This window comes from Typopeltis vanoorti, chromosome 4 (assembly GCF_054136105.1).
Source record: "Typopeltis vanoorti isolate ZY-2024b chromosome 4, IOZ_Tvanoo_1.0, whole genome shotgun sequence".
Taxonomy (NCBI): Eukaryota; Metazoa; Arthropoda; class Arachnida; order Uropygi; family Thelyphonidae; genus Typopeltis; species Typopeltis vanoorti.
The window spans coordinates 124,374,854-124,390,113 of record NC_143552.1 but is presented as its reverse complement, the minus strand read 5'-3'; the positions used below and the strand labels follow the sequence as shown (position 1 = coordinate 124,390,113).

At 38.8% G+C, this 15,260-nt stretch overlaps 1 protein-coding gene across 1 annotated transcript in view; it reads left to right on the top strand.

The window, feature by feature from the left end:
* The window catches only part of PrBP (Prenyl-binding protein), a 132,302-nt gene that overhangs the window by 39,873 nt on the left and 77,169 nt on the right, over positions 1–15,260 (top strand). The window lies entirely within an intron of this gene.

Genomic DNA, 15,260 nt, shown 5'->3' with positions numbered 1-15,260 from the left:
ATTCCTTTAAAGGCTATGTGGAGGTCTCCTCTCAGTTATACAGTTTTGACCCTTAAGCACTCCTATTTATATATTACCCCTATTTATATTTATATATTTATATATTAATCTATATAAATATTTAAAACTTATATCAATTAGTTTCACTTACACATAACTGGCAGTTTCTTCAGAGTTATAAAAAGCACATAAAAATAACAACAGAGTTGTTCATTGTCAGAAAAATCTCTACAGTGGAAATGAATAAATTCAACCTGAAGAAGAATGTAGAGTTGTGTGGCATGAATTAGCTGTCACCAGGTAAAGATTGAAGATAATTGTTAAAAAAATTGAAATGTGGATAGGGCCTCTCCAATCCTGTCACTTTTTTTCTTGCAGTGATTTTACTCAAAAATGCTAATATGGTTTTGTCTTATAATGCATCTCATGCTGCATTGGCATAGTGACAAGGAATTCAGATGGTATAGGATTAATCTTAGAGGCTAATTTTACATAGGCACAGGAATGTTCAGGGTCTACAGATGTGGGCTCTTGATATTGTCTGTAAAGAGATGGAGAAATATAAAATTGACATCCTGGGAATTACAGAGACTAGATGGAATGGAGAAGGTCACTTCAAAAGACAGGATGGTAAGCTAGTTGTTTATTCAGGAGGTGACGCAAAGTATCATAGGGTAACTGTAATACTGAAGATAGTTCAGGCAAGAACCCTGTTTGATTATAATCCTGTTAATGACAGGATACTTTGTATTTAAAGGCTCATCTTACCAGTGTGTCAATTATGGTAGTTTATGTACCCCCACAGATAGGCCTGAGGAAGAGAGTGAGGAATTCTATGAAAACTTACAGGTTGTTTTGGACTGCCTACCAAGGAGAAATGCTTTACAGGTAACTGCAGTGCAAAAGTGGAAAAGAGTATGAGAGTCAGGCCTAAGTGTGGCATGTTTGGTCTGGGTGAACATAACACCCATGGTGAAAGACTCTTAGAATTTGCCCATGCTAAAAGATTAGTTATTACCAATACCTGCTTCCAGAAACACCCACAACGGACCTATGCTTTGACATCTAACATCGATAGGTCAAGGCACCAGAATGATTACATCCTTGCTCTCCATTGGTGGAAGACAAGCATCTCTGATGTACATGCTTATTCGGGAGTAGACTGCGGTACAAACCATCAGCTAGTAAGAGCCAAAGTAAGACTGAAACCTTCCAAGTCAGCCATATCCCACTAGACTGGATCTTATAGTAATTCCTAGTGGGTCCACAGAAGAAACATCAACTCGGTTGGATGATTTTTTGGAGACTAGTGAGGAGAGCTCACCAGCAATGCTTTGGAAAGGAGTCAAGGCTATAATACATGATACAATCAAGAAGTATCTTGGCTCAATAAGAAAACCAAGAAATCCATGGATATCAGATTCAACTTGGGATCTAATTGAAAGAAGGGGGTTGGAAAAACAAAGAGACACAGGGACTGAAGAAGAGCGATCATGCAGGACAAGGAAAAGTTTTATACTAATAAATGTGAAGAGATAGAGTTCATGATGAGGAGGCACAATTGTAAAAGGATGTTTCATTTAGTTCTTAACCTAAAGCACAAGATTAAGTGCAAATTGAACGTCATCAAAGACAGGAATGGAGCAATACTAACAGAAGAACTGGAAATCAAAAACAGATGGAAAGAATACTGTGAGGAACTGTACAACAGAGAGGATAAAGAAATTTTGGAGGAGCCCTCTCACCAGGAAAATTTAGATTTGGAACCTACTCCACTTAGGTATGAGGTTGAAAGAGCAGTTAAACAGCTTATGCAATAAGGCCCCAGGTGCAGATGGAATCCCACCAGAGTTAATTAAGGCTACAGGGGATGTAGAGATAAGAGTGTTTGATTAATTGCAAGGATATGGGAGACAGGATCATGGCCTAGAGACTGGAAGAAGTTGGTTTTCGTATCACTAATTATTAGTTTAATATCTGATGCCAACAAGATTTTATTAAAGATCATTCAGATAAAGATCATTCTAAATAGGACTGTGGCCAAAGTTGAGACAGAGATGTCCAAGGAACAAGCAAGTGTTAGGAAAGGTAAGGTTACCAGAGATCAGTTCCTTTGGCTTAGACAGATCATAGAAAAGTATAAAGAATTTAGACTCCCTCTGGTAATGTGTTTTATAGACTACTCTAAAGCTTTTGATTGTTTTCAGCATTTGAAACTGTGGGAAGTAATGGAAAGAATGGTTTTCCTCAGCACACTATCAGGCTGATAGCTAAATTGTACAGGGAGGGAGCCATGGTAAGAACAGGTGTTGGATTAGCTGATTGGCTTCAGGTTGGAAAGGGATTTAGGCAAGGATGTTTACTTTCTCCTTACGTTAGTATCTATGCTGAGGACATCATGCATATAGCATTCGATGAGCTCAAGACAGGAATTAGGATAGGTAGGCCGATCAGTAATCTGAGGTATGCTGATAATACAGTACTCCTCTGTAATGACAAGGAAGAACTAGGACATATTCTTGACAAAATCGACAAGATCAGTATGAGCAGATAGTTTCAGCTCAGTTCCTAGCAAGACAAAGATTATGGTTCTCGAAGGGACTACAGACAGGGGAACTCCTGAGAAACAAGTTTACCTTAATGGAGAAAGAATTGAGGAAGTCAGCAAGTTCGAGTACCTGGAATCCATTATTAATGTGAAGAAATGCTGTTCAGAAGATGTCAGAAGATTAGGAATGGCTAAAACAACAGTCAGAGATGTCTAAAATTTGGAAGGATGGATCTATCTCCGTGAGAACAAAGTTGAGGATTTTGGATGCAGCAGTTTTTTCCAACAACGACTTATGGTTGTAAAGACTTGGAACCTAAAGTAGTCCGATAGGACTTCGATGTCTCTAGAGTGACTTTCAGATTAGTTCAAAGTGTTTGCTGCCTTCTCACATCTCCTAAAGATAGCACCCCTTTTTACAAACATCCAGGAGTCTATACAATAATGTGCCCATGTAGTTTGGTTTACATAAACCAAGTTGTAGTTTTGCATTAAGAAAGAAGGAATATGTTGGAGATATTCAGCACAAAAGAAAAAAGTCTAGTATGACCACCATATTTCAACTACTCCCCATATGGGTGACCAATGTACTCTGCAGAGTTAGCAGATGAGAAGAGAGGTGATATGATTAAGACATGCAGGTTGGCAAGAAGAACTTGTTAGGGTGATATACAGGAGATATGGCTTAGGTTAATAACAATGGTCTCTCCAAGCTGTGTACTTGTGTGCACACACTAGTCAAAAAATGTGGAGTGCACACCCAAAATTTTTGCTTTTAGAATTTCTAATTTACAGTCAGTTTTTGAATGTATTATAAAAACATATATAAATGATGTGATAAATCATAGTTCTTGCTTATTTTATTTAGTAACTTCTTCAGTGTCCCCACTCCAGTATTACTCTAATCCATTCCAACTTAATATACTCTAATTAGTTACTTTTAGTCTGTGCCATGTGGACAAACTGGCAGTGATGTTAGCAAGTTGCAAAGGCATATTTGTCTAGTGTCTGCTGTCTAGACCAGGGCTACCCTACCTTAGGTAATCCGAGGGCCACATTAAAAAAAAAAAAGATTTATCTGAGGGACGCATCACAGTGCATATTTAATAATTTGGTGAGCAGCAACGACACAACCTTGATAGCTGAACAAACAAACAACACTAATCGTGCATTCACATCCCCGTAAGCGTCCAGAGCATGCACATGGAAACAAAACAGTGTGAGAACGCTTCTTTCACACATCTAATATTTGAAAAACATGTGGGTATATAGTGATGTAAAAACACCAAATAAAATTACCAACATCCAGATTATCGATTAGTGATAGAATTAAAATATCTAATACTCATTCGATTCAAATTGTTATTTTACTTTTTCGCTTGTGAAAATCAAAAGCTACAGGCAGGCCACACAAAATCATCCCACGGGCAGTGTTTTGGAAGCCCTGGTCTAGACAGTACAGTCACTTGAACTCATGCAAACCGGGGTGGATTTTTGTAGCTATGCAGATTTAAGTGAATTAATTTAGTACTTGCAATTTTACAGGTATAGCTAGACAAAAAAAAGGACAACATGAGAATTATTACATTATGATTTTATTTGTTAAATCCTCAAAATGTTGCTATCTAAATTAAAGTGGAAAATAACTGCAAATTCATTTAAATTTAAGTGGCTAGACAAATGTGACATAATTTGTTTATAAGCTGCATGTGTATGTGCAGTATTTAAGTAGCTGAAGGAGTAAGCATTTAGATTGTTCTTATAGAAATATTTAGCATGCAGTGTACAAGATTTTTGAACTAAGAGGTTATCACCAATTTTAGGCTTATCAAATTACGAGCCTGTTACTTTTACTATGGTGAGCACAGTCTATTGCATTCATTGATTGTGAGACTGGAAACTTGCTCACAAAATGTTTTTCATGTGCAGGCAAAAATCAGAGGGAATATTTGGAAAGTAGGTAGTAGGAAAATGAGAGATCATCCTGGAAACTTCATAAGAGTCATGTGAGCAAGGAAGCGAAAAAAGTGATTTTTTACATTGGCAAGCAGTGGATGAGTAAAATGTTATCAAAGTAGGTTCTGAACATCCGAATGCTGAATGTTTTAATGCAAAATATACTGTATATTGTAGTCTGTGGTCTGTAATACTAATACCAGAAACCTTTATGTAAAACAAGTATGGATTCAAAGACAATTGGATTATTTTTGTACTTGTTTTACTTGTTTCTGGCTGTGTACTGCAGACAACTTTATTATCATCTGTAATGCTATTTTTCATCTTAAGTTATATTGTTAGGAAAAATGTCCAGTTGAAACTAAAATTGAGATAGCCTGACAAATTTTAGGAATAATTCCAGACAACAAATTTCAGTAAAATCTTGCTAGCCATATCAGAGATAAAGCATATGAACAGCTGCCACCCTATTAGCTGAATACTGTCTCATCGCACCAACAGTGACACTGTTACATAGATGTTCATGAAAGTCTTTAGGCAATAGATGGTTTTTGTTACCAAGTTGAAAGCACTGAACTGATTTATGCTTTCAGACTTCCTACTACTTACTTGGAAGCATGATTATCTTAAACAGGTTTTGTTGTTTAGGCTCCAAATTATGAGTTATAGTATACAAATTTTCTGAAACTTAGTTTCTTGTCACTCCTGATTTTAAAAACAATAATAAAAATTATCAGGGCTTATTAGATAATGGAACTACTCCACTTTTCCAATCAGAGGCTAAGTTTAGTGATTAATATAAAATTTTTATTTTATATTAAGAGAGTAATTAAAATCATACCTAGTTCTATTTTTAGAAGATAGAGATAGCCAAATATTCGGAACCAAACTGCTTAATCAAGTTTGGCTCCAAATATTTGGCCATCTTTGTCTTCTAAAAATAAAACTAGCTATGTCTTTTTTAATTACTCTCTTAATATAAATTTAAATTTTATATTAATTGCTAAACTTAGCCTCTGGTTGGACAAATGGGGTAGCTCCATTACCCCTAATAAATTTTGCTATTTTTTTATTATTACGAGTTGTTGTGTCGGAAAAAGGACTGATTCACTCTGTAAGCCAATTTGTTTCCAACCTAACACAGAGACAATGAAAACCTAACGATAAGGACATGCTTATACTTCCAAGAACAGAGCTAAGGGAGTACTGTATATATATTCACTCAAAGGTATATCAACTCGACTGAAATTATTAATATTAAATAAGCTAAGGAAATCTGTGTTTAGAACTAATATTGTCCTTGTAAAATAAGGAAAGGAAAACTGTGTTTCAGGACCAAAATTGTTGTTGTTAAATGTGCTTAAGAGATCTATGTTTTAGAACCATGTTAAAACAGTTCAGACTTAAGGTGCACAATCGACCGTAGCTAAGTGTATGACGTAGACAATGAGAGAGTGTGCTCGCAAGGTAGATATAAGGCGCCGCACAAGACTCAAACGCTCTCTTGTTTTCTGTTCTGTGTTCCCGTCCAAGCCTGGATAGCTGAGGAAGCTTGTCGCCAGTGCCCAGCAATAATCTCCCGGTTGCTGTTGTAACCGAGTCGAATAAAGCTACCTGAGGAATGAAGTCAGAATTTCAGTAAGGAGCCATTGGTGAACCACGGCAATGTAAAGCCAGTGAAGGGCAACCTTCGAAGAAAGCATAAGTAAGTCGCAGAGGCCATAGAAACACATGGCTAGGGAATACGGAAGTCTTGCCATATCGGAAGTGAAAGCGTGGGGGAAGTCACGGAAACCCCATAAAAAAGAGGACAAGATGGTAATGTACAACCCTTTCATATATATTCTAGAATTGTAAATCTAAAAAAGAAAAGGAGCCAAGGATTTGAGGAGCTCCATACATTGTCTTACCCGTAGTGTCTTAATGACTGTTTGGACTAATTGTCTGTGTCAAGTAAGCTGGTGCCATTCCAAGCTTGTGCCGAGAAGGGAATCTAACTTTTGAACTGTTTGTTAGGAAGAAGCTATTTGCTGTAGTGTTAAATATTAGCCTGATTTTCACTTAAAATGTGGGGCATAGAGACTTTGCAGAATTGAAATTTGTTTTCCATGTTAGAATATAAATTAGAAAGAGTTTGATATGCTATGTATAAAGTTTATATCTAATTGTGCTTAGAAAATGAGCATTGAGTAATTCTGTACAGATAAGTCGAGTCTGAGCTTAATCATAAGACAGAGATATATCATTGAATTACTTAAGCATGAAGATTGAAATTTTGGATATCTTAATCTAAAAGAGGGGGGGGATTCAGACTCTCAATTTAGTTCAGAGAAGGTAACTTAGCATTGATATTTTTATTTAAAGTGTATCTTGAATGATTATTCAAAAGTGTATCCATATTAGTGTTTTAATAAATGTATTCTTTTATATCAAAATTCATGAGTTCTGTTGTTCTGAGACTGCCTTACCACTTATAAAAACTTTCGGACCTGTGTGAGTAAGGGAGGGGAACCAATTCATGTAAGAAAGAGAGGAGGGAACCATGACTGCACATCACGTGATCCCTATGTTAATTAATGTTAACTATTTGAGTATCAGGAATTAGTTGCCGGCTGGTGCAGTTGTTCTTAAAATAAATTTGTCGGCAACGAAATCTCTGATACGCATGAGAGATAAATAAAGCATAGAATTTAAGGAACGATAAGATAGAAGGTAAAAGAAATAACGTAAAAGAAGTGAGACACCAGACATAACAGAGGTAATTAACCTGTAGCTTTTAGCCTGGATTATTTAACGTTTATTCTAAGAAAGGTTACTAGCCTTTTTTAAGTGCGTGTGTAGAGGCTTAAGTGCTGTGAGGACATCATGTTGGAGGCTTAATGGATTTTTTACAACACTCAAAAAGAATTAAAATAGAATTTAATACTTCCTATATTTCATCCTAGTCACTAGGACATCTACGGGGATTACAAAAACAATTAATGTAACATATACACAAATAACAAACAATACTAAGCCCAACCACGTGGGTGACACTAAAGTCCTATCTAGGTAGAGCGCCCTCTAAGGGCAGTAGTAGGTGGCCTGGAATGTAAGGTGGGAACTCTGGTGATGAGTGTTTCCCAAATCTTCGGAAGCTTAATGCAACCGTATTTATTGAGATTTGGTTGGTTTTTGAGAGCTGCTGCTGCTTCTAAGAAAAGTCTCTCTTTCTTGAATTTGCTGTGGTGGAGCATGGTGGTTTTCTTCCATGATACCCTGGGGTGGTGTCCAAAACATGGTCAGCCAAGCCTGAATGGCCATAGTTGTGTTTGAAGATGTAAGACTTGTGTTCCTCTAGATGGATGGATGCTGATCTGCTTGTCTGTCCAAAGTACGCCAGCTTACAGGAACAGGGTACTTTGTAAACTCCAGGCAGAGAGAGAGGAGGGAGCTGATCTTTCGTACAACGGATAAGGGTAGCAAGTTTGCGGTGGGGCTTATATGATGTGTGTAGGTTGTACTGTTTTAGTATCTTGGCTATTTTTTCGGATGTGCCACGGATGTAGGGTATGGTGATGTAATTTTTAAAATCTTGTTGACGAGAAGGATGGAGAATGGGGGAGGAGTTGATTATTTTTTTGATACTGTGATCGCTGTAGCCATTGGAGAGGAAAGTGCTGTGTATGTGGTTAAGCTCAGTAGTGAGGGCAGTTCCACTGGAACAAAGATTGTGGGCTCTCTTGGTAAGAGTTTTAATAATGCCATATTGTTGAGAGGGGTGGTGGTGGGAGAGTTTGTGAATGTATCTGCCTGTGTGTGTGGGTTTTCTGTATACGGTGAAGGTAAGTGTATCATTAGGCAGGCGTGTGACTAAGGTGTCTAGGAAGGGTAAACAATTGTTCTTTTCCTTTTCCATAGTGAACTGGATTCTTGGATGTAGACTATTGAGATGACTGAGGAAGGAGTCTAACGTGTCTGGGCCATGATGCCAAATAGAGAACACATCATCTACATATCTTAGCCAGATAGAAGGTTTGAGTGGGGCTGAGTCTATGGCTCGTTTTTTGAAATCTTCCATATAGAAATTGGCAAGGGGGGTGAGAGAGGGAACCCATGGCAGTTCCCTCTATCTGCTTGTAGATTTTGTTGTTCCAAGAGAAATACCCAGAGTTAATGGCAAAGGAAAAGAGATCTAAGATGTCAGAGGGAAAAACGTTTTCTAAGAGAGATAAGGTGTCAATTAAGGGAATATTGGTAAACAAAGAGGAGATATCAAAGCTTACCAATATGTCTGTCTTATTCAAGGTTAAATTTTCTGTGAGGGCTTTAAAGTGGGTCGAGTTTTTTATATAGGAAGGGGACCTTCCGGTGATGGGGATCAGAGAGTTGGCCAGCTGTTTAGATAGTCTATAGCAAGGTGCATTGGTGGCATCTACTATAGGCCTGAGTGGGGAATTGGGTTTATGGATTTTTGGTAAACCGTATATTCGGGGGGGGGGAGTGGAAAGGTTTAATTTTTTTCATAACGTCAGGGGGCCAGGAAGATACTTTTTTGAGTAAAATTTTTAGTTTCTTAACTTGTGTTTTTGTGGGGTCGTGTTCTAGCGGGATGTAGGTAGCGCGATTGCGGAGGATAATGTTCATTTTACGATTGTATTCACTGGTATTAAGAATGACTGTGGCATTACCCTTATGTGTTCTGGTGATGACGATACTTTTTTCTTTACGTAGTTTCAGGAGAGCCGTGCGTTGGGCATATGATAAATTACTTTTTTCGCTTGGGCATATGATAAATTACTTCGCTGCCAAAAAGTAATTTATCATATGCCCAACGCACAGCTCTCCTGAAACTACGTAAAGAAAAAAGTATCGTCATCACCAGAGCGGATAAGGGTAATGCCACAGTCATTCTTAATACCAGTGAATACAATTGTAAAATGAACAACATCCTCCGCGATCGCGTTACCTACATCCCGCTAGAACACGACCCCACAAAAACACAAGTTAAGAAACTAAAAATTTTACTCAAAAAAGTATCTTCCTGGCCCTTCGAATATACGGTTTACCAAAAATCCATAAACCCAATTCCCCACTCAGCCTATAGTAGATGCCACCAATGCACCTTGCTATAGACTATCTAAACAGCTGGCCAACTCTCTGATCCCCCTCACCGGAAGGTCCCCTTCCTATATAAAAAACTCGACCCACTTTAAAGACCTCACAGAAAATTGAACCTTGAATAAGACAGACATATTGGTAAGCTTTGATATCTCCTCTTTGTTTACCAATATTCCCTTAATTGACACCTTATCTCTCTTAGAAAACGTTTTTCCCTCTGACATCTTAGATCTCTTTTCCTTTGCCATTAACTCTGGGTATTTCTCTTGGAACAACAAAATCTACAAGCAGATAGAGGAAACTGCCATGGGTTCCTCCCCTCTCACCCCCCTTGCCAATTTCTATATGGAAGATTTCGAAAAACAAGCCATAGACTCAGCCCCACTCAAACCTTCTATCTGGCTAAGATATGTAGATGATGTGTTCTCTATTTGGCATCATGGCCCAGACACGTTAGACTCCTTCCTCAGTCATCTCAATAGTCTACATCCAAGAATCCAGTTCACTATGGAAGAGGAAAAGAACAATTGTTTACCCTTCCTAGACACCTTAGTCACACGCCTGCCTAATGATACACTTACCTTCACCGTATACAGAAAACCCACACACACACAGGCAGATACATTCACAAACTCTCCCACCACCACCCCTCTCAACAATATGGCATTATTAAAACTCTTACCAAGAGAGCCCACAATCTTTGTTCCAGTGGAACCGCCCTCACTACTGAGCTTAACCTCTCCAATGGCTACAGCGATCACAGTATCAAAAAAATAATCAACTCCTCCCCCATTCCCCGTCCTTCTCGTCAACAAGATTTTAAAAATGCCATCACCATACCCTACATCCGTGGCACATCCGAAAAAATAGCCAAGATACTAAAACAGTACAACCTACACACAGCATATAAGCCCCACCGCAAACTGGCTACCCTTATCCGTTCTACGAAAGATCAGCTCCCTCCTCTCTCTCTGCCTGGAGTTTACAAAGTACCCTGTTCCTGTAAGCTGGCGTACTTTGGACAGACAGGCAGATCAGCATCCATCCGTCTAGAGGAACACAAGTCTTACATCTTCAAACACAACTATGGCCATTCAGGCGTGGCTGACCATGTTTTGGACACCACCCACAGGGTATCATGGAAGAAAACCACCATGCTCCACCACAGCAAATTCAAGAAAGAGAGACTTTTCTTAGAAGCAGCAGCAGCTCTCAAAAACCAACCAAATCTCAATAAATATGGTTGCATTAAGCTTCCGAAGATTTGGGAAACACTCATCACCAGAGTTCCCACCTTACATTCCAGGCCACCTACTACTGCCCTTAGAGGGCGCTCTACCTAGATAGGACTTTAGTGTCACCCACGTGGTTGGGCTTAGTATTGTTTGTTATTTGTGTATATGTTACATTAATTGTTTTTGTAATCCCCGTAGATGTCCTAGTGACTAGGACGAAATATAGGAAGTATTAAATTCTATTTTAATTCTTTTTTAAGTGGAATTGATGTAAAAAAAAAAAAGGATGGGGTGGGGGACATATCTAATAGGCATTTTGTGAAATGCACCTCAGCCCAGTACTGAGAAAATACAAGATGGTCTACCATGGCTTTGGCTGACATTATTGTTGAAAATGTATCTTAACTGTACAATGCCTTAAGATAAAAATGGAATAATATCTGGACACATACAATTAACAGACAAAAATATTATTATTGGGCAGTCAATGGTATAGTGTATGGTGTATTTTACTTCTTCTTCTTTAGTCCTTAATTGGAGATTGATGAGCAGTTTGACCTCTCAACCAAAAGCTATTATAGGTGCCACTGGATTCTGTATATCATTCACAATATGCTTCCATTTCTGGTGATCGGTGGAGACAACTCTGGCCACGTTAGTCGTCAGCCGCTGGTTCCAGAGATCATCCTTGACAAGCCCAATCCATGTTTTGCACAGTGCTGCTCCGCGAACTCTCCAATGGGCATGTCGTTTGCACCGAAGCAGCTTGTGAGGCTGCCGACTGGTGTTCGTTCTGCAGATGTGGCTAAACCACCGCAATCTGTTTTTGTATTTCTTATTTCTTCTTCAACAGCAGGTTGGTTGTCACATCTTGCCTGAATAGTCTCATTACAGCGCTGATCATGAAACAAGATGCCCAGGATCTGTCACAGGCATCACATTTAGAAGACTTTGAGCTTGTTCATGTCTGATACAAGCAGAGTCACTATTTCTGCTCCATACATGAGGATTGGCATGATCATTGTCCAGAAGAGGTGAATTTTGGTTTTGGTGGAGATGTTGAACTCTTCCTGCTGTGGACTTCAATAGTGGATGCCACTTTCTTCTCCTGCACAAGTGACCCCAGATATTTGAATTTGTCAACCAGCTCGATTTGGACACCATTAAGATAAACATCAGACTGTGATCCGCTTGTGGTCATAACTTTGGTCTTGTCCACATTGATTCTTAGACTATATAGCTGGATGATATGAGCAATGTGGTAAAGGATGTTGGTAGCCTCTGTATCTGTGTCAGAAAATATGGCACTGTCTCAAATATGTCAGCTGCCTCAAATATATCATCCACAAACATCAAGTCAATCAGGAAGTTGTTTGCACTGTACTGAACTCCACATCTGTCTGCAAAAGCTTCTCTTATAATGGCGTCAGTCAGAGTGTTGAAAAGCAGGGAGAAATGACATCTTCCTGACAGACTCTAGTTCAGACAGGAAAATCCTCAGATAATTCATTTCTAATCCATACACTACTGGTAGAGCCAATGTATGATGCTTTGAGGACTATCTTCAGTGGCACATGCCTCATTTTCTAATGTCTTCCACGAGTTGGACCAGTGAACATAGTCAACTGCAGACTTGAAGCCAATAAAGACAATCACATTTTGCTTCCCACAACTGATTCTTTCTTCCATCAGTTGGCAAATGGTGGTTGTGTATTAGTGGGTAGTAGATGGCATAGTGTAGTGTGGTTTATGTAATGTTTATATGATGGGTGTGTGGGTAAGTTCCTTCTTGTGATAAGTGTTTGGACTCCTTGAAGCTTTTATGTAACAGTAATAATAATATCATAATATAATAAAATTAGTTTAATCCTTTTTCCAAGTGTGAGCAAACAAAGTTTGCACCTGAACGTATCTTCAGGACTGGGGTAAGGTGGTGCAACACCAGGGCAACTTGTCGCAAAGGTGGAGCAAGCTACCAACACTCCTATCTCAGTATCTCCTTGCGGATATGTCTAATGTTATGCATTAAGGGAAGGGCCACTACCCAGACTAGTTTCAACCTTTATTGAGGTCTCTTCAGTGGGAGCCAGCCCCAAGTGGAGATACCAGGCAGAAGCATCAGCAGGTCATCTCTACCTATAGGAGTTGCCAAATGGTGTGCCACCCTTTTTTAATAAACTTTCAACATCTTTCTCTAAATCCAGAGTAATTTATTAAAAAAGGGTGGCACACCATTTGGCAACTCCTATAGGTAGAGATGACCTGCTAATGCTTCTGCCTGGTATCTCCACTTGGGGCTGGCTCCCACTGAAGAGACCTCAATAAAGGTCGAACTAGTCTCTGGGTAGTGGCCCTTCCCTTAATGCATAACATTAGACATATCCGCAAGGAGATGTGTTTTGCATTATAGGAGATACTGAGATAGGAGTGTTGGTAGCTTGCTCCACCTTTGCAACGAGTTGCCCTGGTGTTGTACCACCTTACCCCAGTCCTGAAGATACGTTCAGGTGCAAACTTTGTTTGCTCACACTTGGAAAAAGGATTAAACTAATTTTATTATACTCTAACCAAGTGAAAAATAAACTTTCAACATCTTTCTCTAAATCCAGAGTCTTCTTCTTCTTCTTCTTTCCCTACGCATTATTCCCGCTTCCTCTGCAGGGTTCGCGTGTTACTTAGATGCGACTTCTTTGTTAGTACTACTCCCAACCGACCTGTCGCCTGGTCTGCTGCTGGGGAGGGAATATATTTTTTGACTGTAGAGGCATGTGTTCAAGGGCCGGTTTGCCTGCTTGCGGGATGAAAAACGCCAGATAAACTGGCAGAAAAAACCCTACTGCCTGCGCCCAAGACCGGCTAACTTGGCTATGCCTGAGGAAGATCCTCAAATTCCTCACGTCTACGACGGGAATCGACGCTGGGACACTCCTTCCCCAGCCATATGGTTGCGAAGCGCACAGCCACTAGGCTAACCGTGCGGACCTTCTCTAAATCCAGAGTAATTTATTAAAAAAGGGTGGCACACCATTTGGCAACTCCTATAGGTAGAGATGACCTGTTAATGCTTCTGCCTGGTATCTCCACTTGGGGCTGGCTCCCACTGAAGAGACCTCAATAAAGGTCGAAACTAGTCTGGGTAGTGGCCCTTCCCTTAATTCCCTTAATGCATAACATTAGACATATCCGCAAGGAGATGTGTTTTGCATTATAGGAGATACTGAGATAGGAGTGTTGGTAGCTTGCTCCACCTTTGCAACAAGTTGCTCTGGTGTTGCACCACCTTACCCCAGTCCTGAAGATACGTTCAGGTGCAAACTTTATTTGCTCACACTTGGAAAAAGGATTAAACTAATTTTATTATACTCTAACCAAGTGAAAAATAAACTTACAACTTCAATTATCAAAATAATAATAATATCATCCGAGTAGTGTCCAATGTGCAGGAACCACCTACTTTTTTAGCTCATTTTATATACATGTGAATGATCTTTAGAGGATAACTTTTTTTTTTAATGCGATGAGTTATAGGCAATCTTATCTGGTTGGCCACGTAGATAGTATATCTACTCTCCAATCGACAGACTGTGGATTTGAATCCCACTCCTTAGGCATAGATATTTCTAAATGTCTTTTGATGTTAGGATACATTTTATCCAGGAGGGGACCACCACTCTTCTTATTAGAAAAGCCTGAAGTGACTGGAGAAAAAAAAAACTATAATAAGTACATTAGTATCATGCATTAACTAGTGTACTTATTATAGTTTTTTTTCCACCTTTTATGGGTGGGAGTGGCATAAAATAATAATAATAAATAAATAAATAAAATTGAAAATACCTGGTTGAAATGAGATGAATGATGCAACTGGTAGAGGACTTTGTAGCATTTTGCTTTCCATTACCACTATTACAACCTCCTGTTTTGGTCAAACAGTACTGACCAAAATTTTAGGAGGACTTTATTAATGTACGAAAATTGCTACATTCCAAATTTTATTTAAATCATTTGGAATGATGCAAGTTATAAAGGTGGCTGTAGAGGAGGAGGAGGAAAAAAGAGATATATCAGATGAAACCTTTTTCACATATAGTTATTGTTAATTTTAATTACTACAATTCAGTTTTCTTCCCATGTATTTGCTCATGCACTCACCCTTACTATAGCACTCTTGTAGAGACTACAGAAAAAGATTATTATAGTGTATAGTTTACGTTGAATTTACTTTAAAAGGAATAGTGCCTTTGTAACTTACTTTGGCCTTAGGTTTTTCATTAGTTTGTTATATTGAGTGAGTTTGATATAATGGTGTTTGCTATACTGTTGACCGTAATCATAGTGCTGTTGTTGATTCATTCAGTTTAATGTATGTGACTTATGTGAATGTATTTATGTATGTGATTGTATTTAATTTGTATTTATGT